The following is a 25,047-nucleotide window of genomic DNA, read 5'->3' as shown; positions in this document are numbered from 1 at the left end:
AACCGCTTTTAGGAAGATTCAACGTTATTTAAAACACGTCTTAAACCACGCTACATGAAATGCACCTGTGGTTCGCGACACGTTCCATTTAACATTGTTGAGAAATTGAAGTTGGGTCACATGAAATGTACACCTGGATTTAGTAATTAAAATCACAACTACGTCACGGGAACCGTACCCATAGCTATGATTGAATTATTTAAAGAAAACGCCTAAAGCAGCTACGAAGGTTCAAATTATTAACAATATTTATGAGGACCATAGAGAGTTTAATTGATGGCACACCTCAATTTTTACAAGGATTAACTTTTGAATTAATTTCATAAGGGCCATGGGTTAAGGAGTTTTATGGCACACCTCAAACCTTTTTCTATAAGTGTTAACTCCTGAATCTAATCTTATGAAGGCCATGGATTATAAATTTTGCTTGGCATGACACGCCTCAATTTATTTCAAAGGGTTTTATTATTCGAAATTGTTATGATCGGGTTATATGAAATGCACCTCCGAATTTGGGAATTAGGTATCGTGAGGGAACCGTACCCATAGTCACGATGATTTATTAATCGCGCCTAAAGCAAGCTACGATGTTTGTGATTTATCTCCTAATCTAATTTGAGATTATTGAGAGGCCAACAGTATGGAAGAAGTAAACTTAACAACCAATATAGTTTCACCATGCCAAAATTGTAGCTAACATTGAACAATTTAAAAGGAGTGACAACCTGATTTTACAAGTTACACAAACACATTCAAGATCATATGAATCTATATATGTGCAAAATTGCAGTCTAACATTGCATAAAAGAATTTTTAAGAACATGAAATTATTGTGTTACAGTGACCATTCAAATTCAAACTCAAAGCTTTCGATATACATCAAGGATCTCAACTAACTCCAACCTAAATCCAAATCCTCCTCCCCGATTGCTACCGCCATTAACGAGTCTTCTTTCTCTGACATGTTCAAATTGGGGAGAACAAAACTTAGAGTATGCAAAAAAAATGGGCATGACAAAAACAACTTACCCAACATTAAATATGCAACATTCACTCAAGAAGATGTCCAATTACAATGCATCCAAAAAGAAACAGAGTTATGGAATCCATAGAGATTTGATCATCATCTGACAACATGCTTACTAAAACTAACCACAAAGCAACTTTGTCAGTACTTAAATACTATTACCAAAGATAAAAGACATCATATAACCACCAAATTGAAGAATTTTGGCATCAGATTCCTTTCAGCCTAACAGCTTCACTATGCCAATACAATCAGTAGAGCTCATTTTTGCAGACTGATTAACAACCACACAGAAATATTGCAATGAGAATTCCCAATTGAACGAAAAAAAACATCAAAGTACAGAAGTATCACAAATAGACTTTAATTATGACATACTAAACTTGAAACATAAAACGAGATCTAAAGCTAAGCAAATATCGAAATCCAACATTGATTTCCATATTCTTCAACAGAAGTGTGTTCCCATCAAATATGTAACCCAGAATTCATAGAAGAGTATCTGGTTGAACAAGAAAATTTGAATAAACTGACCAAAAAAAACGAGACAAACTCGATCGAAGCTCAGTAGAAACTTCAACAATCAACAGCAGTGAGTAAGCCCCCAAACCAGAGGAAGAAAATTTTGAAACCTGCCTGAGGGAGAAAGTCTAATTTTTGGGTCTCTTGTGTAAAGATGAGGAATGGAGCAGCGTTTTCTTTTTTTTTGGGTGTTGAAGAAAAATGGTGAAGAAGCCCTTTTCTTCCCAGATGCGTCGTTGTTCTGTTGTGTAGGGGTCTCCGATTTTTCTTGTTAAGGGTCTTAGGATCTAATCATTTTCTAAGAAAAATCGAGAAGAAGCTGAAGGGAGCTCCTGCGCCATATTTTTCAGATGAGATGAGAGTCCCCCATTATCTGATGTTCTGATGTCTCTTAGGTTTAGGAAAGGAATGGAGAATGATTTAGGTGTTTTAAGGAGTGATATGGGCCAGGGATGGATTGGGCTTCTAGAGGGGATGTGCTAAAACAGGTTTGGAGAGGGAATAGGTTTTCTGAAACCAAATTTAGCCCAATTTCCAAATTAAAAGAAAACCTACTCATTTTTTCTTTTGTTTCTTCTTTTCCTTTTCTTTAATTAAAAACCTAGATAAATTAATTAAGTTCTAAATTTAATCCTAAATTATAAAACTAAACTAATCATCTATTTGTACTATTTACCAATTAATTAATCCTAAATTAATAAAGAAAAAATTACTATTCCCATATTAAAAGCTAAAACTGTAAAAATGAACAATATTTTTTTGTGATTTTTATTTTAAAAAAGCAATTAATTAAATAATTAATCCTAAAATATGAACACAAAACCTAATATGCAATGCATGACATTTTTGGCATTTTTCGTGATTTTTAATAAAATTAAACGTGCATAGAAAGGTAAACAATTAATAAAATTCTACGAAAGATCCTAAAAAATGGCAAATAATTAAGAAAAAATCTATTTTCTTGGGATTTTATAGGAGTATTTCGTATAGGGCAAAAATCACATACTCACAGCTGCCTCTCTATGCTCGGAAACACGACGGATCTTCGGGCAAAGATAAAATGAGCAATTATGAGGGATTTTTGCTCGTTTGAAACTCCATGAGAAGCATTTTGAAAGCGTTTGATCGAACCTTGCTTCAGAGGTTGCTTACATATCCTTGGCTATAAAGAAATCAGGTCGGTGTAGTTCTGGAAGTATTGGTAGCTGGGACTACCGGGAAGTTGTGATTTCACTACTGTTACTGCTGTTTCTGCTTGCCGAGCTCTTTATTACACCGAAATGAAAAATGAAAAACTAAACTAGCTAAGCCTATCAGATACGAGTTACAAGATTCCTATTTATAAATCTTCTGAAGCTTGATCTTGAGTCTTGGCTGGTTCTTCCTGCTAACTATGATATGAATCTTGATGCTCGTTAGTTGCGAACGCTGGTTCATTTTTCTTCAGCTATTCGAATCAAGGCGGGACATGCAAAACTTGTGACTTCAATCATATCTTGAGCAGTCCGCATCTTTTTTCCGCTTCTACACTTAGAGTTTAACTTCTCTTTTTGTTCTTCCTTTCTTTTATTAGGGTCAAGACTTCTTCTTTTGGTCATCTCAAACCTTGTGTGTAACGACCCGACCGGTCGTTTTGAGATTTTGCACTTGAACCTTGTAATTCGAAAGGTTTGACCAAGATTTGACTTGTTTATAAATGATCTCGGATCGGAATTTTTATGATTTGGTCAGCTCCGTTAGGTGCTTTAGGACTTAGAAGCATGATGGGAATGCATTTTGGAAGTCTGTGGAAGGTTTAGACTTGAATTGGCGAAATTTAGATTTCGGCGTTTTTCAGTTGATATGTGAGATTTTGATATAGAGGTCAGAATGGAAGTTCAGAAGTTGCAGTAGTTCCGTTGTGTCATTTGGGATGTGTGTGCAAAATTCAGGTCATATGGACGTGGTTTGGTTGGGTTTTTGATCAAAAGCGAAATTCGAAAGATTTTAGAAAGTTTTGCTTGAATCTAATCTGTTTTGGGTGATTTGATGTTGTTCGAGGTGTTTCGATGGACGAAATAAGTTTGAATAAGGTATTAGAATATGTTGGTACTTTTGGTCGAGGTCCCGAGGGCCTCAGGGTGATTTCGGATGGTTGACAGAGAAGTTTGGATTTTGTTGCAGCTACTGAATTTGCTGCTTCTGCTATTTTCGCACATGCCGATTGGGGACCGCAAGTGCGGTGCCGCATAAGTGGAGTTTTAGTTGCAGAAGAGGAAAAGGGATTGAGGAGCAGAAACCGCAGAAGCAGCTACATGGACATGCGGAGCCGCGAATGCGGAAGTGTGATCGCAGATGCATAATTTCGACTGTTTAGTGATTTCCGAAGAAGCGGGTGAGAGACCGCAAATGCGGTACCGCAGGTGCATGGATTGACTGCAGATGCGAGACCTGGTGTCATAAGTGAAATCCGTAGAAGCGGGTGTTTTTCCGCAGAAGCGGAGACGTAGATGCGCTTATAAGATCGCAGGTGCAAAAGAGCTGGGCAGAAGGTATAAAAATGCCCCTTCGCGATTTTCAGTCATTTGTTCACCATTATTGTGCGATTTGGAGCTCCAAGCTATGATTTCAAGAGGGGATCAAGTGTATCCACAGAGTAAAGCAACTTGGGCTTTATACCTTGTGTTTACGGTGATTATATCATTGTTTAATCATGAAAATTTGGGGGAAATTAGAGGAAGAGTTGGGAATTTAGGGCTTGAAATTGGAGAGTGAATTTTTAGAATTTGAGGGACCAGATGAGGTCGGATTTTGGTAAATTTGATATGTATGAACTCGTGAGAGGATGAGGATTCTATTGATGTTAATATCGAGTTTCGAGACGTGGGCCCAGGGGCCGAGTTTGAGCAAATTCGGGATTTGGATGTAAATTGGATATTTTCGAGTGAGATTCGTTCCATTTGCATATTTTAATGATTACGTAATGATTATGGCTAGATTTGAAGCATCTGGAGGTCGATTTGTGCGGGCGAAGGCATCACGGGCTAGAGGTTGGATAGGATCGAGGTGAGTAATGATTGTAAATGATGTTCTGAGGGTTTGAAACCTCGGATTGCATATCATAGTGCTATATTAAGGTGAGGCACACGCTTGATGACGAGCGTGAGATCATGCACTATTGGGGATTGTGACTTGGTCCGTCCCGATTGATGATTTTACCGCATATTTGACTGAAATCTATTTGCTATCATCATTATTTGGGCTGAATGCCATATTTGGGCTTCGTGCCAATTATTTGAACCCTTAAGGGATTTTATTGATATTTCCTCACTGTTTTGACTTTAAACTTGTTCTCAGTCATGCTATATTCTAATGTTTTCAAAACTCAACCATGTTTACTCTGCTTTAAATTTTAAAATGATAGTTTAAAACATATTTTGGGTTGGGCATCATGTTTTACTGTTGCCCGAGTGGCTTATGTGATTTTTTGACTGAGTAAGGCCGAGGGACTGTATCTTGAGGATACTTTTGGGTCGGGCTGCATGCCGCAGCGGTGATACACTGATTTGATTACGAGGCCGAGGGCCTGAGATATGTACGCCACGAGGTGGCTTGTTGATATTAATATGAGGCCGAGAGCATGTTTATGATGCCACGAGGTGGCTTGATATTGCGCTTGGGTCGTAAGGGGCCCCTCCAGGAGCCTGCACACCCCTAGTGAGCGCGGGTACCCATTGTGTTGTGAGATACAGCCCGAGGGGCAGGTATTATTCTGAGATATTGCCCGAGGAGCAGATTGGTTGACATTGTGCCCGAGGGGAGAACCTTATGTGCATATCTTTCTTATTTTCCTATCATGTACCTGTTTAATTGTGTAATTGTGCTTGATGGGCGGATTTCTGTGCTTATCTGCACTAATTGTTTTGCATTCATTTTCGTATATGTTGAAAAAGTCATTTTCAAAGATTTTTAAACTTAGCTAAGATATTTTAAGAGCTTTTACAGATTCATTGCTTCTTACTAGTTTTTGAACTGCTTCTATACAACATGTTAATGCACTTTTTGTGATTTCTTACCATTCAGACTTTAGTTATGATTATTACTCACTGAGTTGGAGTACTCACTTTACTCCCTGCACCTTGTGTGCAGATTCAGGTATTTTTGAACTCGGTAGCGAGTATTGGCTGATCGGAGGCAGAGTCATCGGAGCTTAGCAAGGTAGTTGTCGGCGTTCGCAGCATTGCTTTTCTCCCTCTTTATTTCATTAGTCCATATTTTGTACGTTTCAGACTTTTCAGTTGTATTTAGACACCAGTAGATGCTCGTGACTTGTGACACCCCGGTTAGGGCTGTGTTGGGTTGTACTTCCGCATTTTTATCGATATTATCTGCTACTTCATATTATTAATCATGTCTTAGACTGTTTTAGTGTTGGTTTTTTACTTTTTAACGTTGAATTGGGAATAGTTGGTTGGCGTTGTCTTCACGAGAGGCGCCATCACGATCGGGTCCGGGTTAGGGTCGTGACAAGTAGGTATCAGAGCCTAGGTTACATAGGTCTCACGAATCATGAGTAGGTTTAATAGAGTCTCGAGGATTTATACGGAGACGTCTGTATTTATCCTCGAGAGGCTGCATAACCTTTAGGAGAAACTTCACATTCTTGAATTCTTATCGTGCGTCCTTGATTCAACTTGAAATGTAACTCTTTGAATTCCTTCCACGCATTTGTATGCGCGCATAAGCGCTCAGTATCAGATGTGCATTGATGGCTTGTGACTCCCTGATAGAGGGGCGAGATGTGATCTCTGTGAGTTGATGTTGGGCCAGTCAGGAGGACTTGAGACTGGATCTTTGCCTATAGCTTGAGCACCGAGGTGCTGACTGTGTGAGCAAGTGTTTTTGAACTTATATGTTCGGCAGTGTCCCTATTAGTGGAAGTGACGGCGGGATGCTATGTGATGAGTATGTTAGTACTGCAAGATTTACCCATATGATTTGGAAATGACGAGAAGGGTCTGCTGGAGGATAGAAGAACTATTAGGTGCTTTATTTTCATCTCGATTGGAGGTATAGCCCCGAGTTAGGGGCGTGTGAAGAATCTTTTCATATTTCCCAGTTGTGAGTGAAGTAAATTTCAAATTGCGGTATGAGTTCAGATTCAGGAGGACTAAGTAACTGCGTACAGTTTATAACGGTGGGGAGGTATATAGAAATGTTAGTTGGAGGCAAAATAGGTGGGTTATTTCCTGCAAAGTGTTCTGAGGTTGAGCGATCCTTATGCGTCTGTTAGAAGATCTTATTTGCGAGCGAAAGATATGTGTTGTAATTTAAATTGGGTCGCTTAGAGAGTGGGTGTAACTGTTGTCAGAGTGAATGTGAGATTTGCAGAAGAGTTAAAATTCTAGATGATCTATGTTTCACAAGCTTGCAAAGGATTTTGAGTTTAATCTCCCTATGGTATTATGGAATCAATAAAGTATAAGCATTATGAGTTATTGAGTGTGTGTTGATCTATGGCTTCGAGCCAAGTGGGGGAGTCTGCTATTGATTAGTTGATTGCACGGTTATGTGCTATATCGGTTCCAGTTTGAGGCGTCTAGGTGAATCACTTATGGCCTACGGAGATTGAGACCGAGGATGGCTTGAGTAAAGGAAAAATTCTAAACAAAGATTATAGGATGCTTCACAGATGTGTGAAAATCACGGTATGTCTTGAGTCGTTGTTGGTAAAGGATGCTCGGTTCATAGAGTAGGAAGTTGCTTGGTTGTAATGGAATGATCTCACATTCTGCGGTGTCAGCGTGCCAATAAGGCACGGGTTGTTCGGTTCGTTTGATCAAGATAATTGTAGTTTGAGTAGAGTGGATGACTCTCGGGAATGGTTCTAATGGGTTCAAGATTTTACATGTAACAATTGGGTATCTTCAAGTTGTATATGTGGCTAGAAACTGAGTTTTCATTGGAAGATGGCAAGACTTATGGTATTTTCTATATTAATTATGGGATTCTATATATCAGTTTCAGGAAGGTGAAGGTAATGGCTTTGGATTCATAGGAAGTCTCTTCAGGGTAATCATTTTGAACGTGGTGCTTTTGGAAACATTTGAGAGAGTACTCAGCAGCTTATGAGCCTTGAACAGTATGGTTTTATACTTGGGTCTCGTGTGGTAAGTCTGGGTTAAGGAATGATGATGTTATAGCATGAAGGAGTATCAAGTCGAAGGTAGATCAAAAGGGAGCTTGGATAGATGGGATAGCTTGATAGCAGACCGGACCGGTATGATAAGGATATGATTCGTTCCTTGGGGGTGTTCGAGGTAATGAGTTTTTACGGGTATTTTGCGACAATGCTCTTAGGTTTTAGTTGTCTGCGTAGGTGATTGAGTTAGGAAGATTCAATCCTGACTGACTTGTTTGTGCAAAAGGGAGGCAGAGAGTTCTTGTTGATTTCTACCGTGGCTAGAGATGTATATTTTATACTAGTATGAGGGGCATGAGATGTGTAGTGATTTTCTTCCGGATGATTTCAATGGGAAGTCTTGGTTGGTTGGGTACATAGTTGCTGGTGGCTCGGAAGATATATGAAGTCCTCATGTTATCCTAGGGTGATATGGTATATGCGGTATTCTGTGGAGGATTGAGATTGCGTAAGGCTATAGTTCAGTTCTAAAAGGAAGGTCATAAAACTCTTAGGCAGCGGGCAGTCTCAGACAATTAGAGAAATGAGCTTCAGATAATTAGAGAAAGGGTCTTCGGATGATTAAGGAAATGGTATTGCTAATTTGGGGTGATTTGACGAGGGTTTATGTTTCAGAAAAAGGCAATGTGATTAAGTTGATGGTACTTTGATAGTATTGCGGCACTTTCTTGGTAGATCGGCTACTAATATTCGAGTTTGCTTGGTGGCACAGAAGAATTTTAGAGTATCTCTCGTGGAATTATTGGGTATTTGAGGTGTGGTATACCTTCGGACGGTGGAATTGGGATCAAGTATGGTGATTCGTGTGCTATATGGAGTTGGAGACTGGGAATTCTCATGTTCAGGCTATGTTATGGTGGTGGATCGCGTGTATCGGCACTGTCTAGTAAATATCGGGGTTTGGAGACCCGAGCAGATCTTTTGTTGCTTGATATGTTAGAATTTGGATATGATATTGGGTTCAGACTGGTTGTCTCTATGTTGTGTCATTCTAGACTATTGCGCTAAGGCAGCACTGTTGGCTATGCTGGAAATGCCACGGATTGAGTGGTGAGGTTCGATGGATTATGTGCTAGTAGAGTGGTTTATATTTCGAAGACCCAACAGACGGCTAGGAAGGATTGTCTTTCTTAGTGGGGGATTTTGTGATAGATGTCAGTGCAAAGGCTTCTACCATTGATTCAGTCCCGGTGGTGAGGGACTTTTCGGATGTGTTTCTTGTGGTCGGGCATGTCACCAGGCAAGGTTGTTGATTTCAGCATTAATTTGATGTTGGGCACCGTATCGTATAGCCCGGAAGGGTTAAAGGAGTCGAAAGAGGAGCTTCATGATTTCCTTGATAAGGAGTTCGTTGGTAGGCCAATGTGGATGCATGTTCTAACTTAAGTCGGCTTGATTGTCTCCGAATTGTATGGTTGGGGGATGTGTTGATTCGATTGTTATTGAGCTTATTAGTAATCTAGGGAGATCTATCAGTTACCTTTTTGTGTTGTGAGGTGTTAGGATTTGTGAGTTATAAGCACATATGGTGCGGTGTTACGTACTTGCTTTACCGTAGTTATGATGATTTATTTGGTTCTAGACATCAACTGCGCGTGGTCGTCAATTTTGATCAGAGTGACTTGAGGTTTTTCATGTGGAGCAGTGTTTGGATAGGATCACGCGTTGCATCGAAGGTATGTGGAGGTATGACCTTGCGGGTTGGATTCGTGTGTTCTGTTCCTATGATGTGAGACGGGTTCTCAGCCTTGTGTTGTGGTGGTACTGGTGAGCATGAGATACAACTCTTTCATTTGAGTCATTTTCATGATTGAGTATGTTCGGATAGTTGCTTGTCGGTGCGCGTATTGTGCAAGTTGTGCCTTAGGCCTGTATTGATGTGTCATGTCACCAGAGTAGTGTGTTGGATTAGAGGAGATCGTTGGGATCATTAATGAATATGAACGAATTCGATTTCAGCATGTTGGAAGGATAATATCGAGCTTCGGCTCAGAAATTTGCTGTGGTATTTGCCAAAGGAGAAGTTGCTTCATGAATTGTTGATCTGGGAAATGGTTATGGCTTACCGCGTGTTTTAGTGATTATTGGCAGTATATCAAAGTGTTGGGATGAGACTTGGGTTGATAAGAGTTTTCTATCAATATTCGGGTGTTGTGTACAGCTGCTGTGATTAGAAGTTATCACTACAAGTGTTTGAGTTATGTGGTATATCATGTGATTGCACCTGAGATAGCAGATATGGTTTGTTATAGCTTCTTCGGACTTATTCACAGTATAAATGTGAGATTCTGATCGTATTGATGATTTTAAAAGTGGAAATGTGGTTCTATGGTTTATGGGCTAGATTGGGATGTGAAATTTCAGTTACAATGTGTTATTGGACCTATATGAGATAAAGTGACATGAGATCACCCCCGAGTATATGCATGGTAGGGTTATTCAGCGATTGGTTGGCTTTTAGAACAACTCTGGGCACGTTCGAGGATGAACGTATGTTTAAGTTGGGGAGGATGTAACGACCCGACTGATCGTTTTGAGCTTTTGCACTTGGCTCGCCAGTTCTCGGGGATGACTTGCCCCGTGTGATGTATTATGACTCATGTAAATCATTGGTTTTGATTTTCAAGGTAATCATCATGAGATTTGGGAGAACAGTTCTCAGTTTGAAGCTTGTAATTCGAAAGGTTTGACCAAGATTTGACTTGTTTATAGATGATCTCGGATCTGAATTTTTATGATTTGGTTAGCTCCATTAGGTGATTTTGGACTTAGGAGCGCGATGTGAATGCATTTTGGAATCCGTGGAAGGTTTATGCTTGAATTGGCGAAATTGAGATTTTGGCATTTTCCGGTTTATAGGTCAGATTTTGATATAGAGATCAGAATGGAATTCCGGAAGTTACAGTAGTTCCGTTGTGTCATTTGGGATGTGTGTGCAAAACTTCAGGTCATTTGGATGTGGTTTGGTTGGATTTTTTATCAAAAGCGAAATTCGGAAGATTTTAGAAAGTTTGGATTGAATCCGATGTGTTTGTTTCGATGAACGGAATAAGTTTAAATAAGGTATTAGAATATGGTGGTGCTTTTGGTCGAGGTCCCGGGTCCTCAGGGTGATTTCAGATGGTTGACGGAGAAGTTTGGATTTTGTTGCAACTGTTGAATTTGCTGCTTCTGGTATTTTCGCACCTGTGGATTGGGGACCGCAGGTGCAGTGCATCATAAACAGAGTTTTAGTCGTAGAAGCGGAAAAGGGATTGAGGAGCAGAAACCGCAGAAGCGGCTATATGGACCGCATCTGCGGAGCTGCAGATGCGGAAGTGTGATCGCAGATGCATAGTTTCGGTTGTTTAGTGATTTCCGCAGAAGCGGGTGAGAAACCGCAAATGCGGTACCGCAGGTGCATGGATTGACCGCAGATAAGGATCCTGGTGTCATGAGTGAAATCCGAAGAAGCGGATGTTTTTCCGCAGAAGCGAAGGCGCAAATGCGCTTATAGGATCGCAGGTGCGAAAGAGCTGGGCAGAAGGTATAAAAATGCCCCTTCGCGATTTTCAGTCATTTGTTCACCATTATTGTGCGATTTTGGAGCTCTAAGCTATGATATCAAGAGAGGATCAAGTGTATCCACAGAGGTAAGTTACTTGGGCTTTATACCTTGTGTTTACGGTGATTATACCATTGTTTAATCTTGAAAATTTCGGGGAAAATAGAGGAAGAATTGGGAATTAAGGGCTTGAAATTGGAGAGTGAATTTTTAGAATTTGAGTAACCAGATGAGGTCGGATTTTGGTAAATTTGATATGTTGAACTCGTGAGAGGATGAGGATTCCATTGATGTTAATTTTATCGAGTTTCGAGACGTGGGCCCGGGGGCCGGGTTTGAGCAATTTTGGGATTTGGATGTAAATTGGATATTTTCGAGTGGGCTTCATTCCCTTTGCATATTTTAATGATTATGTACTGATTGTGGCTAGATTTGGAGCATTCAGAGGTCGATTTGTGTGGGCGAAGGCATCGTGGGCTAGAGGTTGGACGAGATCGAGGTGAGTAATGATTGTAAATGATGTTCCGAGGGTTTGAAACCCCGGATTGCACATCATAGTGCTATATTGAGGTGAGGCACACGCTTGATGACGAGCGTGGGGTCATGCACTATTGGAGATTGTGACTTGGTCCGTCCCATTTGATGATTTTACCGTATATTTGACTGAAATCTATTTGTTATCATCATTATTTGGGCTGAATGCCATATTTGGGCTTCGTGCCAACTATTTGAACTCTTCACGGATTTTTATTGATATTTCCTCACTGTTCTGACTTTAAACTTGTACTCAGTCATGCTATATTCAACTGTTTTCAAAACTCAACCATGTTTACTCTGCTTTAACACTTGAAATGATATTTTAAATCATATTTTGGGTTGTGCATCATGTTTTACTATTGCCCGAGTGGCTTATGTAATTTTTGACCGAGTAAGGCCGAGGGTCTGTGTTGTGAGGATACTTTTGGGTTGGGCTACACGCTGCATCGGTGATAAACTGATTTGATTATGAGGTCGAGGGCCTGAGATATGTACCCCACGAGGTGGCTTGTTGATATTGATGTGAGGCCGAAAGCCTGTTTATGATGCCACGAGGTGGCTTGATATTGCGCTTGGGCCATAAGGGGCCCCTCCAGGAGTCTGCACACCCCAGTCAGCGCGGGTGCCCATTGTGATGTGAGATATAGCCCGAGGGGCTGGTATTGTTCTAAGATATTGCCCGAGGGGTGGATTGGTTGACATTGTGCTCGGGGGACGAACCTTATGTTCTTATCTTTCTTATTTGCCTGTCATGTACCTGTTTAATTATGTAATTGTGCCTGAGGGGCAGATTTCTGTGCTTATCTGCACTAATTGTTTTGCATTCATTTGCGCAACTGTTGAAAAAGTCATTTTCAAAGAAGTTTAAACTAAGTTAAGATATTTTAAGAGATTTTACAGCTTCATTGCTTTCTTACTGGTTTTTGAACTGCTTCTATACAGCATGTTGATGCACTTTTCGTGATTTCTTACCATTCAGACTTTAGTTATGATTATTACTCACTGAGTTGGAGTAATCTCTTTACTCCCTGTACCTTGTGTGCAGATTCAGGTATTTCTGAATCCGATAGCGGGTATTGCCTGATCGGAGGCAGAGTTATCAGAGTTTAGCAAGGTAGCTTCCGGCATTCGCAACACTACTTTTCTCCCTTTTTATTTCATTAGTCCGTATTTTTTACGTTTTAGACTTTTTAGTTGTATTTAGACCCCAGTAGATGCTAGTGACTTGTGACACCCTAGTTAGGGCTGTGTTGGATTGTATTTCCACATTTTTATCGATATTATCTACTACTTCGTATTATTAATCATGTCTTAGACTATTTTACTGCTGTTTTTTTATTGTTTAACATCGAATTGGGAATAGTTGGCTGGCCTTGTCTTTACGAGAGGCGCCATCATGACCGGGTCCGGGTTAGGGTCGTGACATTGTGCCTCACGGTGAAAACCTGTTCATGCACCAAAGCAAACAAACGAACGAAATTTTCTGCCCCAGTTTCACTAGGAAAATTTCGTTAGTTACTGTAACAAAATCTAAACTATTTTTTTATTGAAAGCAATAAAAGTCAGGATGGTGTATCCTTGGAAAAAAAGAGAGTAGAGAATGGAGACCCTATATCTAAACTAAAATCAACTAGGGAGTGGAGACCCTATGTTGGAAAAGCCACTATGGAGTGGAGACCCTATGTATAAAATAAACTCAACTAGGGAGTGGAGACCGTATGTTGGAAAAACGACTAGGGAGTAGAGACCCTATGTCTAAAATAAACTCAACTAGGGAGTGGAGACCCTATGTTGGAAAGGCGACTAGGGAGTGGAGACCCTATGTCTAAAATAAAGTCAACTAGGGAGTGGAGACCCTATGTTGGAAAGGCGACTAGAGAGTGGAGACCCTATGTCTAAAAATAAACTCAACTAGGGAGTGGAGACCCTATGTTTGAAAGGCGACTAGGGAGTGGAGACCCTATGTCTAAAAATAAACTCAACTAGGGAGTGGAGACCCTATGTTGGAAAGGCGACTAGGGAGTGGAGACCCTATGTCTAAAATAAACTCAACTACGGGGTGGTGACCCTATGTTGGAAAGACGACTAGGGAGTGGAGACCCTATGTCTAAAAATAAAATCAACTAAGGAGTGGAGACCCTATGTTGAAAAGGGCGACTGGGGAGTGGAGACCCTATGTCTAAAATAAAATCAACTAGGGAGTGGAGACCCTATGTTGGAAAAGCGACTAGGGAGTGGAGACCCTATGTTTAAAATAAAATCAACTAGGGAGTGGAGACCCTATGTTGGAAAGACGAATAGGGAGTTGAGACCTTATGTCTAAAATAACTTCAACTAGGGAGTGAAGACCCTATGTTGGAAAAGCATACTAGGGTGTGGAGACCCTATGTCTAAAATATAATCAACTAGGGAATGAAGACCCTATGTTGGAAAAGCGACTAGGGAATGGAGACCCTATGTCTAAAATAAACTCAACTAAGGAGTGGAGACCCTATGTTGGAAAAGAGACTAGGGAGTGGAGACCCTATGTCTAAAATAAACTCAACTAGGGAGTCGCCAGAGCTGTCACACCTCCTTTTTACACTCGAGGGGGTATACGTGAGTTTTTCCAATTAAAGTGACATTATTAGAAATGAGATTATTTTATTTAATTTTTTAGAGTCGCCACTTGAAATAATTATTGGTGTCCCAAGTCACCGGTTTATTTTATAATCCCAAATCGAGGAAATTTTCGACTTTATTTAAAAGTTCACGAACCAAAAATTCTAGATAAAGAATTTTGTTAACCAGGGAGAAGGTGTTGGACATTTTCAGGTTCCGTGGTTCTAGCACGGTCGCTTAAACTATTAAAGTTGGCCTATCATCCGATTTATTACATGTTTAACCTATTGTGCATTTTATATTTATAACCGCTTTTAATTAATTTAAACCGCTTTTAGGAAGATTCAATGTTATTTAAAACACGTCTTAAACCACGTTACATGAAATGCACCCGCGGTTCGTGATATATTTATTTTATTAACATTCGAAGTTGTTATGATCGAGTTACATGAAATGCACTCCAGAATTTGGGAATTAGATATCATAACTATGTCACGGGAACCGTACCCATAACCATGATAATTTATTATAAACGTGCCTAAAGCAAACTACGAATGTTCAAAGTGTTTTATACACTAGTTTTGTTTTTATGTGAGGGCCATGGATTATAGGATTTATTTGTAGATGGCACGCCTAAATTTATTTTAAAAGATTTGTACTAAATTAAGGCAACCTATGGATGTTCATATGATTCACTAGCTTAATATTGACAGTTGTGAATGGGCTAAAAAGTTAAGTCCAAACGTTCTGCTTCAAACACACAAATAGTTCCCAATGACCATAGTTTATGACTTGCATCAATTCTTTCGATAACAATCATAAGCACACAATGCTTGAAGCAAATTCAAACCCCCCACTACACAAAACGTTCTCTGTATGGAACACTAAAGGGAACATTTTTCCTTCTCATTCATTACTAACAAATTGACGTAAATAAGGGTATACTGTGAGGCCCCGTGAAAATTTCCACTCTAAACCCGAAAGCTCGAAGTGGAAATTAGGATCATGTGTTAATGATGCGTAACTTTTTTGACTGATCTATGCTCTAAAGAGTCAAGAAACAATATTTTCAAGAAAAATGCAATTTTGCGGTCAAGAATGCGGTCGCATATCAGGTATGCAGACCGCATAGTCGTTACAAAGTGAGTTAGTGTGTTGGTCAATTTGAGGTCAACTATGAGGTCGATTATGCTATCGCATAACCGATATGTGGACCGCATAGTCGTCGCATAATTCCCTTGGTATTCTGCAAGGGGCAGTTCTGTGGTGCATTCTATGAATGCAGAATGGGTATGCGGACCACATTTCTGCCGCATACCCAGACAGTGTGTTCAGGTTTTAGGGGAGTGTTTTTGCGGTCCATTATGCGGACTGCATGTCGACTTTGCGATCACAAAAGGCGATCGCAGATCTGACTCGGGGCTACAATTTTCTAAATTTTAAACCCGACCCCTATCGTTATATTCGGTGTAATAGCTCATTCTGAGCCTATTTCCTGATATTTCTAGAGTGAGAGAGAGGGGTCTAAGAAAGGGAAAGTGTTTCTCATCAAATTACTCTATGAATCCTTGATATATCATTGAAGATAATCAAGTGAGGGACCCAAAACCTCATCCCAAGAGGTAAGGCTTCATCACCTCAGCTCTTATTTTTTAATACTTAGCTATAAGGGGGTCATTAGTGAGGCAATTCATTGGTATAAGAGTGGATTTCTTGCATGCATTTCAAAGCTTAGAGTGTTGGGGGGTATTGAACTAAAAAGAAAACCAATTGGGGTATAGAATGATTGAAATTTCTCTCAAAAAGGGCCTAAGATCACAATGCCCCTTTAGTGTTTGATAGTATGCTCAAAACAAGCTAGAATCTCAATCTCGTCTCTAATTCTCGGTTTAAATGTAATTATTACATAATAGATCGAAGTGCTAAATGTTCCGGAATTTTGTAACGAACAAGGAAAACCCCATCTTTTAGAAATTGAGCTTCATCGTTGGTTGTGTGAGTACGATAAGACTAAATTGAATTGTTGTATTGATTGCTATTTCACTTGACTTTGTGTTGCAACCTTATATGCATGGAAACTGTGTCTCAAATTGATCACCGTGCTATTTTTGATAATTTGAAAAGGTGCAAGGACTATGAATCATGTATCAAAATGCTTAGTCCTTACATTGAAATTGAAGTGCGTTGTTGTGCCATTTATATGAAGTCTCATCTATGCCTACAACCTTATTTTCTCTTGTGTGCTATACTCTCTTGAATTACAAACCTAATGTTGAAAATGGGAACAATGTGAAACGTGAATTGTGGAATGTGAAAATTGTGGCCCCATGTGCCGGTAAACTAATACATGTGTAACCAAAGATTGGAGTGAGATGAATAATGGAAAATGGCAACGCCTCGGTAAGGCGGCCTAGCCGATCGGGCTGTGATCGAACGCCATGACATATACACATGGCGAGTATGCATGATGATTGAAACTGGAAAATGTGAATAGAATATTGGTAACATCTTCGAGAGACGGCCTAGCCGATCGGGTCGAGATCAAACTCCGCTCAAGATAGCGATAGTAATGTGAACGGTGTGGAACAGTATGAAATGCCCAACTAAAGGCTATGGAAACATGATGTGAAGGTTGTGTAATTCTTTCATGTTGATAATGTTGTGATCGTTTAAAGCTTTGGTGTGATACTTGTGATTTCCTTATTTGTGTATGAAAGTTCTTTCTAATTTGATGGTGTTTAGTTATACATACTAGTTCTATTTGATGGCACTAATGTCCCTTTTGCCGGGGGCGCTACATTTTTTTTAATGAATGTTGGTGGCTCCGTAGCGGATAGTGCCGGTCATGTGTAGCGAAGCATCCCTCTTCTCAAGATCTTGGTGATCCCCTTTCTCCTTCAAGGGGCTATATTGTATATCTTTGTGTTGTGGACTTTCACTTTTGAGGTATAGCCGGGACCTTGTTGCCGGCATTGTCATACTTGTCTTTTACATCCTTAGAGGCTTCGTAGACATATGTATGGGTCATGTGCGGGTGTCAGATGGGTGTACTAACTATGTTGTAACTCTAATTCCCGTTTCTCTAAAGTATAAATGTATGGAACCTCGGAACTCATTTATGGTTTGATGTGGTGATTTAAAATGAACTAGTAATGTGGGATGAACTATCTTCCCTTGGTTAAATAAATGGAAGCTTGATGTCCTTATTCATATTGAGCTGGGTAGGTAGTGTTTGATAAGGCTTGCTCAGTTGGGATCACTCTATTGAGCGCCGGTCGCACCTCCTGAGGTTGGGGCATGACAAACTTGGTATCAAAGCCTAAGGTTTTAAAGTGTCCTAGGATGTCTCGGAGCCGTGTCTATTAGAGTCCTTCTTATCGGTGTGTAGTCGACCACATCTATAAGTTGGAGGCTTCTTGGGCATTTAGGAATAACACCCTTCTTTGATGTTCTGGATCGTGCGTTGAAACTGTCCTTCTATAATAAATGCAATGTTCTATCTTTGAGTAAATGGCACCTAAGAAGAAAGCGAGAATTGGCCAAGCAGCTAATGCCACCTCAGTAGTGGCTGATGATTCACTGCTTGATACTGTGGATGAGGGTAGCCGCCCTGCTATCGCTCTACCTGATTCTTCTACTCCATAGCAGACTACCCCAGTTCCCACACCCGTGAAGGGTACAACCATCCCTCCTGTTGATACTCCTATCCCACCTCTAGCTCCAGCTTCCGGTTCTGGTATTTTGGATGGGGATCCTAGGGGAGCTATTCAGATGTTAACCCAACTAGTGGCCTCCCAGGCCAAGAGGTCGAATGTTGCGCCTAGTTCATCCAGCCAGCAAGGGAATTCTACTAGTTCTAGAGTGAACAGATTTCTTCAGTTAGACCCTCCGGTGTTTACAGGTGCCAATCCAGAATAAGACCCTTAGGATTTTATTGATGAGATGCACAAGACCCTCAGGGTTATGCGAAGAACTGAGACAAAAGTAGTAGAGTTGGTTGCCTATCGTTTGAAAGGGGTGGCCTATTCATGGTTTGAGTTATGGGAGGATTCCCGAGAGGAGGGGCGCCCTCTGGCGAGGTGGAGCGAGTTTAATGATGCCTTTATTGACCATTTCCTGCCCGCTGAGACAAGGGCAACCTGTGCGGCAGAGTTTGAAAATTTGAGGCAAGGTAACAGAAGTGTGTGAGAGTACCACATGGAGTTTGCTCGCTTGTCCAAGTATGCCATCCATATGTTGCCCACAATGGAGACCAGGGCGCGCCGGTTTGTTCAAGGCATTAATTCTTTGACCATTAATGAGGCTTCTACGGCTGCATTGAATTCCAACATGAATTATAGGAAGATGGTAGCGTGTGCTCAGGCCACAGAGAATCGTAAATTAAAAACAAAATGGAGAGAGAGGGTAGCAGCAAGGCCCGGTCTACCGAAAATATGGGAGAGTCACTATGTGCGGGAAGATCAGCTTTCAAGAGAGGATCATCAGGGCCTTCCTAGTCTATTGCACAGTCTTCAGCTAGTGCACCACCGTCAGGGCCCAGCCAGCAGTAGTTGAGTCATTTCAGGCACAGTCAGGGCAGTAGGGGATCTCATCAGTGGGGTCGGTCAGGAGAGAGGTTCCAGTAGCAGCAGAGGTCCTCGTACCCCAGGTGCGGGAAGATGCACTCAGGTACTTGCTATCTAGAGTTACCTATATGCTATGGATTTAGGATGAGGGTTCATATTCAGAGGCATTGTCGTGCATCCTGCCAGGGAGAGGGTAGGGGCACAACTCAGTCATCCAGCCAGGTAGCTGCTCCATCTTCAGCCCCCTCCCCAACTCGAGGTACCCAAGCACCCGCAGGGCGTGGTGCAGCTAGGGGTGGTGCGCAGAGTTCAGGAGGACCTAGCTGGTTTTATGCTATGAGTGGTCGCCAGACTGTAGAGGCTTCTCCAGATTTTGTTACAGGTTTTCTGACTGTCCAATGTCATGATGTGTATGCACTTATTGACCCTGGTTTCACCTTCTCCTATATTTCCCCTTTTGTTGCTATGGGATTCGGGATAGAGCCGGATCAGCTTCATGAGCACTTTTTGGTGTCTACCCCAGTTGGTCAGTCTATTACAGCTGCTCGGGTTTATAGGGGATGTGTTGTTACGGTCTGGGGTAGGGATACCGCAGTCGATCTTATTGAGTTAGGGATGGTCGACTTTGATGTAATAATGGGAATGAATTGGCTTTATTCATGCTTTGCCAAACTTGATTGTCGGACTAGAACCATTAGGCTTGAATTTCCTAATGAGCCCGTTATTGAATGGAAGGGAGATAATGTAGTGCCTAGAAGTCGGTTTATTTCCTACCTTAAGGCTGCGAAGATGATCAAGAAGGGGTGTATCTATCATCTAGTTCGGGTCATGGACACCAATGCCAAGGCGCTTAGCCTTGAGTCTGTACCAGTTGTGAATGAATTTCCGGATGTCTTTCCAGATGAACTCCCTGGGATTCAACCGGATAGGTAGATTGATTTTTGGGATCAATGTGATACTAGGCACACAACCTATATCAATTACACCTTACATAATGGCACCAGCAGAACTGAAAGAGCTAAAGGAACAATTGAAGGATTTGCTGGAAAAGGGTTTTTTCCGGCCGAGTGTGTCACCATGGGGCGCACCGGTCTTGTTTGTAAGGAAGAAAGATAGGTCGTTGCGAATGTGTATTGACTACCGACAACTCAACAAAGTCACAATAACAAATATCCTTTGCCAAGAATAGATGACTTATTTGACCAACTACAGGGTGCTATATGTTTCTCAAAGATTGACTTGCAGTCCGGGCACCATCAATTGAAGATAAGGGAGCAGGATATTCCAAAACAGCCTTTAGAACCATGTATGGGCACTTTGAATTTATGGTAATGTCTTTTGGGCTGACAAATGCCCTGGCAGCTTTCATGGATCTTATGAATCGAGTCTTCAAGCCCTTTCTAGACTCCTTTGTGATAGTGTTTATTGATGATATTCTTGTGTATTCCCAAAGTCGGGAGGACCACACTGGCCATCTCAGGGCAATTTTGCAGACTCTTAAGCAACATCAATTGTATGCTAAATTTTCAAAATGAGAATTTTGGCTTGAATCTGTGGCGTTCTTAGGTCATGTTGTTTCCGGGGAAGGAATTATGGTTGATCCTCAAAAGATTGCGTCAGTGAAGAATTGTCCTAGGCCTACCACTCCAACTCAAATTTGTAGTTTCTTGGATTTAGCTGGGTATTATAGGAGGTTTGTGGAGGGGTTTTCTACTCTTGTCTCTCCATTGACTAAATTGACGCAAAAAGCAGTTAAATTCCAGTGGTTCGATGCTTGTGAAAAGAGTTTCCAAGAATTGAAGTCAAGATTGACAACAGCACCGGTGTTAGCCCTGCCAGAGGGTACAAAGGGGTTTGTAGTGTATTGTGATGCTTCGAGAGTCGGGCTTGGGTGTGTGTTAATGCAACACGGCAAGGTTATAGCCTATGCTTCTAGGCAACTCAAGAATCATGAGAAGAACTATCCAACCCATGACTTAGAGCTAGCAGCAGTGGTGTTTGCGCTAAAGATTTGGCGACATTATTTGTATGGGGTCCATGTGGATGTATTTACGGATCATAAGAGCCTTCAATATATTTTCAAGCAGAAAGAGTTGAATCTGAGGCAAAGAAGATGACTAGAGTTACTCAAGGAGTATGACATTGATATTCTCTATCACCCAGGAAAGGCTAATGTTGTGGCAGATGCACTTAGTCGAAAATCCATGGGAAGTTTAGCTCATTTGGAGGCCCATTAGAGGCCGTTGGCCAGGAGGTTCACCAGTTGGCTAGTTTGGGAGTTCGCCTTGCGGACTCTAATGAAGGAGCGGTAATTGTGCAGAATAGGGCTGAATCATCGCTTGTGGCAGAGGTGAAAGAGAAGCAATTTGTTGATCCGTTGATAGCATAACTGAAAGAGGGGATTCTCAAACACAAAACTACAGCTTTTTCCTTGGGCATGAATGATAGTACCCTACGGTACCAAGACCGCCTATGTGTTCCTGATATCGACAGTCTTCGGGAAAGGATTATGGCATAAGCTCACACTTCCAGGTATTCCGTGGACCCACGTTCCATGAAAATGTATCATGATCTCAAGGAAATTTATTGTTGGAATAACATGAAGAAAGATGTGGCGGACTTTGTGACAAAATGTCCGAGTTGTTAGCAAGTAAAGGCCGAACACCAAAGGCCCGGTGGATTGGCTCAAAGTATAGAAATTCTAATGTGGAAATGGGAGAGGATCAACATGGATTTTGTGGTAGGGTTACCACGCACTCCGCGCAAGTTCGACCCAATTTGGGTGATTGTTAATCGACTCACAAAGTCAGCGCACTTCCTGCCAGTCAAATCTACCGACACAGCGGAATAGTATGCTCAGTTGTATATCAAAGAAATAGTCAGGTTACATGGCACTCCAGTCTCAATCATTTCAGATCAAGGGGCTCAGTTCACAGCCAACTTTTGGAAGAAGTTTCAGCAAGTTTTGGGTACGCAGGTAAATCTTAGCACAGCTTTTCATCCACAAACCGATGGTCAAGCAGAGCGGACTATTCAGACGCTTGAAGACATGTTGTGCACTTGTACTCTTGATTTCAAGGGTAGTTGGGATGACCATTTGCCTCTCATAGAATTTGCTTACAACAACAGCTTCCATGCTAGTATCCAAATGGAAACGTTCGAAGCACTGTACGGTAGGAGATGTAGGTCTCCCATTGGATGGTTCGAGGTTGGAGAAGCGGAATTGATAGGGCTGGACCTCATGCATCAGGCCATGGAGAAAGTCAAGATTATTAAGAAGAGATTGAAAACTGCTCAGAGTCGCCAAAAATCCTATTCGGACGTGCGTCGCAGAGATTTAGAGTTCAAAGAAGATGATTGGGTATTTCTGAAGGTTTCCCCTATGAAGGGCATCATGCGTTTTGGAAAGAAGGGAAAATTGAGTCTGAGGTATGTCAGACCATACAGAATCGTTTAGAGGATTGGCCAGGTGGCATACAAGATCGAACTGCCACTCGAAATGTCATTAGTACACCCGGTCTTTCATGTGTACATGTTGAGGAAGGTAGTGGGAGATCCATCCACTATTGTGCCAGTTGAAACTATGGAGGTAAATGAAAAACTGTCATATGAAGAAGTTCCAGTTGCCATTCTTGATAGGCAGGTTCGGAAATTGAGAAATAAGGAAATTGTATCCGTGAAAGTATTATGGTGAAACCAACAAGTTGAGGAAGCCACTTGGGAAGCCGAGGATGAAATGAAAAGGAAGTATCCACACTTGTTTGAATAGTCATGTAATAGCTTTTATGCATTTAGCTCCTATGAACTCTCATCTTGACTTGATCTATGTAAAATTGTCCTGTTTCGGTTATATGTTGCCCATACGGCCATGGTTAGTATTATACGAGTTATGTTATGTTGTATGTCTATGGAATGTGTACATGGGGTTAGGATATGTTTATGGGGCTCTCTGACAGGTGGATAGGCCTAAATACAGAGGAAACTCTGGCGAAATTTTCGGAAATTTAGGGATTTAGCTAAATTTCGGGTCTATAAATATGTTTCAGGTTGCAAAGAGCAGAAGATTATACAAAGACTGCAAATAAGTGAACCTTGATCCTCATTCGAGGACGAATGATCTTAAGTGGGGGAGGATGTGAGGCCCCGTGAGAATTTCCACTCTAGTTTTGTATTTATGTGAGGGCCATGGATTATAGCATTCATTTGTAGATGGCACGCCTCAATTTATTTTAAAAAAATTTGTACTCAATTAAGGCAAACTATGGATGTTCATATGATTCACTAGCTTAATATTGACAGTTGTGAATGAGCTAAAAAGTTAAGTCCAAACGTTCTGCTTCAAACACACAAATAGTTCCCAATGACCATAGTCTGTGACTTGCGTCAATTCTTTCGATAACAATCCTAAGCACACAGTGCTTGAAGCAAATTCAAACCCCCCACTACACAAAAAGTTCTCTGTATGGAACACTAAAGGGAACATTTTTCCTTCTCATTCATTACTAACAAATTGATGTAAATAAGAGTATACTGTGAGGCCCCATGAAAATTTCCACTCTAAACCCGAAAGCTCGTAGTGGCAATTAGGATTATGTGTTAATGATGCGTAACCTCTTTGACTGATCTATGCTCTAAAAAGTCAAGAAATAATGTTTTCCAGAAAAATGCGATTATGCGGTCGAGAATGCGGTCGCATATCAGGTATGCGGACCGCATAGTAGCCGTAAAGTGAGTCAGTGTGTTGGTAAATTTGAGGTCAACTATGCGGTCGATTATGCTATCGCATAACCGATATGCAGACCGTATAGTCGTCACATAATTCCCTTGGTATTCTGCAAGGGGCAGTTCTAATTCTCGGTTTAAATGTAATTCTTACATAATAGATCGAAGTGCTAAATGTTCCGGAATTTTGTAACGAACAAGGAAAACCCCATCTTTTAGAAATTGAGATTCATCGTTGGTTGTGTGAGTACGGTAAGACTAAATTGAATTGTTGTATTGATTGCTATTTCACTTGACTTGGTGTTGCAACCTTATATGCATGGAAACTGTGTCTCAAATTGATCAACGTGCTATTCTTGATAATTTGAAAAGGTGCAAGGACTATGAATCAGGTATCGAAATGCTTAGACCTTAGATTGAAATTGAAGTGCGTTGTTGTGCCATTTACATGAAGTCTCATCTACGCCTACAACCTTATTTGCTCTTGTGTTCTATACTCTCTTGAATTGCAAACCTAATGTTGAAAATGGGAACAATGTGAACCGTGAATTGTGAAATGTGAAAATTGTGGTCCCAAGTGCCGGTAAACTAATACATGTATAACCAAAGATTGGAGTGAGATGAATAATGGAAAATGGTAACGCCTCGGTAAGGCGGCCTAGACGATCGGCCAGTGATAGGACGCCATGACATACACATGGCGGTTATGCATTGATGGTTGAAACTGGAAAGTGTGAATAGAATATTGGTAACGTCTCCGGGAGACGGCCTAGCTGATCAGGTCAAGATCGGACTCCGTTCAAGATAGCGGTGGTAATGTGAACGATGTGGAACAGTATGAAATGCCCAATTAAAGGCTATGGAAACATGATGTGAAGGTTGTGTATTTCTTTCATGTTGATAATGTTGTGATCGTTTAATGCTTTGGTGTGATACTTGTAATTTCCTTATTTGTGTATGAAAGTTATTTCTAATTTGATGGTGTTTAGTTATACATACTAGTTCTATTTGATGGCACTAATGTCCCTTTTGCCGGGGGCGCTACATTTTTTTTAATGAATGTTGGTGGCTCCGTAGCGGATAGTGCCAATCATGTGTAGCGAAGCATCCCTCTTCTCAAGATCTTGGTGATCCCCTTTCTCCTTCAAGGGGCTATATTGTATATCTTTGTGTTGTGGACTTTCACTTTTGAGGTATACCCGGGACCTTGTTGCCGGCATTGTCATACTTGTCTTTTACATCCTTAGAGGCTTCGTAGACATATGTATGGGTCATGTGCGGGTGTCTGATGGGTGTACTAACTATGTTGTAACTCTAATTCCCGTTTCTCTAAAGTATAAATGTATGG

General features: G+C 41.0%; 1 long non-coding RNA gene across 1 annotated transcript; it reads right to left on the bottom strand.

Annotated features, from left to right (window-relative positions):
• Positions 1–775: 775 nt before the first annotated feature.
• On the bottom strand, positions 776–2,017 carry LOC107818593 (uncharacterized). Its single transcript, XR_001655462.2, has 2 exons — positions 1,562–2,017; positions 776–957 (listed from the first exon to the last, which is right to left on the bottom strand). It is a non-coding gene; the product is annotated as an uncharacterized LOC107818593 (long non-coding RNA).
• Between the last annotated feature and the right edge of the window lie 23,030 nt (positions 2,018–25,047).

This window comes from Nicotiana tabacum, chromosome 18 (genome assembly GCF_000715075.1).
Source record: "Nicotiana tabacum cultivar K326 chromosome 18, ASM71507v2, whole genome shotgun sequence".
Lineage (NCBI taxonomy): Eukaryota > Viridiplantae > Streptophyta > Magnoliopsida > Solanales > Solanaceae > Nicotiana > Nicotiana tabacum.
The sequence above is the reverse complement of the archived record's forward strand: the minus strand, read 5'-3'. Positions and strand labels throughout refer to the sequence as shown.